This window comes from Copidosoma floridanum, unplaced genomic scaffold (assembly GCF_036245765.1).
Source record: "Copidosoma floridanum isolate Cflo_tuat_1 unplaced genomic scaffold, Cflo_Japanese_pri ptg000053l, whole genome shotgun sequence".
NCBI lineage: Eukaryota > Metazoa > Arthropoda > Insecta > Hymenoptera > Encyrtidae > Copidosoma > Copidosoma floridanum.
In genome coordinates, this window is record NW_028321930.1 from 5,001 (window position 1) to 7,500 (window position 2,500).

A 2,500-nucleotide genomic window follows, 5' to 3' on the forward strand; every position below is an offset into this window, starting at 1 on the left:
CACTAGTGAGACGGTTCGCTTGTCAAGCCAAGCCTCAATTCACAGCATTTCCGCGGGTCAGCGTCTTCGACCGAATGGCCCTCAATGCGGATCGCGCCTCTGGCGTTGCATGCGCCGTCGACGTGGCTCGTAGCTTGTCGACGGTATGCTAACCGAGCATCGACTCACTCGATACCGAGCGAGGATACAACGTGTACCTCCCGTACGTATACCACTGCGGTAAGCCCTGGCCTAGCGTCAGCGACCATATCGTCGGGTATTTGTTAACACGCAACTCTCACGAGAGACTGTTGACACTTGAATGATAAATTCACGTGGCCCTGCTTCGAGTTTAATTACGGCACCTCGAAGCTCGCCGTGCCGACCCGGTATTGTTCATTTACCGGGTCGTTCGAATGACAAAAGTGCCGCGGGCGGCCCATAGCGAGGCGTCGTCAACAACGAATAACGAACGGTCTTCGTCGCCCCTTCCGGAAGTTCTGAGGCCCTTGGCTTTTATTACCCCGGTAAGGCAACGCGGCGTTTGGGACGTTGTTGACGCTTGTTGAGCGATGGTCGACCGGAATTTGAAAGAAAAAAAATTCACCCTCGTTTTTAACGACGAGAGCTGAAGATTTAAGCTTCAAGTGTCGGATGCGTCGTGGACTCGTCGTCGAATTATCGATTGGATCCTTTCGGGATAAAATCATGTTTTCTTCCACGTTCCTCGGCGTATTTCGCAAGACACGCAAGATAGCGCAATTCAACAACGAGCCGGTCAACGGGACGTCATTGTCCTTAGGCCACTCCGAGTTGTGTGCTTTGAATTTAATTTTGACAAACGAAGCTCCCTGGTTGATCCTGCCAGTAGTCATATGCTTGTCTCAAAGATTAAGCCATGCATGTCTCAGTGCATGCCAAATTAAGGTGAAACCGCGAATGGCTCATTAAATCAGTTATGGTTCCTTAGATCGTACCCACATTTACTTGGATAACTGTGGTAATTCTAGAGCTAATACATGCAAACCAGAGTCCTAACCAGAGATGGAAGGGACGCTTTTATTAGATCAAAACCAATCGGTGGCGGGGACGCGTTCACGCGCGTTCTCTCGTCCATCGTAAAAGTTTGTGGTGACTCTGAATAACTTTTGGCTGATCGCACGGTCCTCGTACCGGCGACGCATCTTTCAAATGTCTGCCTTATCAACTGTCGATGGTAAGTTCTGCGCTTACCATGGTTGTAACGGGTAACGGAGAATCAGGGTTTGATTCCGGAGAGGGAGCCTGAGAAACGGCTACCACATCCAAGGAAGGCAGCAGGCGCGCAAATTACCCACTCCCGGCACGGGGAGGTAGTGACGAAAAATAACGATACGGGACTCATCCGAGGCCCCGTAATCGGAATGAGTACACTTTAAATCCTTTAACGAGGATCCATTGGAGGGCAAGTCTGGTGCCAGCAGCCGCGGTAATTCCAGCTCCAATAGCGTATATTAAAGTTGTTGCGGTTAAAAAGCTCGTAGTTGAATCTGTGTGCCACGCTGTTGGTTCATCGCTCGCGATGTTTAACTGACAAGATTGTGGGACGTCCTACCGGTGGGCTTAGCTCGAGCGTCCGTCTCGCACGGGTCGGCCTAGCGGCTTTACCGTCGTTGGCGTTGGCCCGTCGCGTGCGTGCGCAAGAGCGGCCCAGCTTAATCCCATCGCCATGCTCTTCACCGGGTGTGGCGTTGGGCCGGTACGTTTACTTTGAACAAATTAGAGTGCTCAAAGCAGGCTTGTTAACGCCTGAATACCAGTGCATGGAATAATGGAATAGGATCTCGGTTCTATTTTGTTGGTGTTCGGAACCCCGAGGTAATGATTAATAGGGACAGATGGGGGCATTCGTATTGCGACGTTAGAGGTGAAATTCTTGGATCGTCGCAAGACGGACAGAAGCGAAAGCATTTGCCAAAAATGTTTTCATTAATCAAGAACGAAAGTTAGAGGTTCGAAGGCGATCAGATACCGCCCTAGTTCTAACCATAAACGATGCCAGCTAGCGATCCGTCGATGTTCCTCCGATGACTCGACGGGCAGCTTCCGGGAAACCAAAGCTTTTGGGTTCCGGGGGAAGTATGGTTGCAAAGCTGAAACTTAAAGGAATTGACGGAAGGGCACCACCAGGAGTGGAGCCTGCGGCTTAATTTGACTCAACACGGGAAACCTCACCAGGCCCGGACACCGGAAGGATTGACAGATTGATAGCTCTTTCTTGATTCGGTGGGTGGTGGTGCATGGCCGTTCTTAGTTGGTGGAGCGATTTGTCTGGTTAATTCCGATAACGAACGAGACTCTAGCCTGCTAAATAGGCGTTACTTCTGGTATCTCGAAGGCCAAGGCCCCGTCGCATGCTTCGTGCGATGTTTGACGGTATCCAATCCGTCGGTGTCGCGCGGGGCTGGCGGTGGTTTTTGGTTTTTACTACCGACGTACACAAAAATCTTCTTAGAGGGACAGACGGCGTCTAGCCGCACGA

The 2,500-nt window shown here is 51.1% G+C and overlaps 1 non-coding gene across 1 annotated transcript in view; it reads left to right on the forward strand.

The window, feature by feature from the left end:
• Positions 1-827: 827 nt before the first annotated feature.
• Positions 828-2,500, forward strand: part of LOC149373048 (small subunit ribosomal RNA) — a 2,065-nt gene continuing 392 nt past the window's right edge. The window contains exon 1 of the ribosomal RNA XR_016293495.1: positions 828-2,500. This exon is cut by the window's right edge and continues 392 nt beyond it. This is a non-coding gene — a ribosomal RNA (small subunit ribosomal RNA).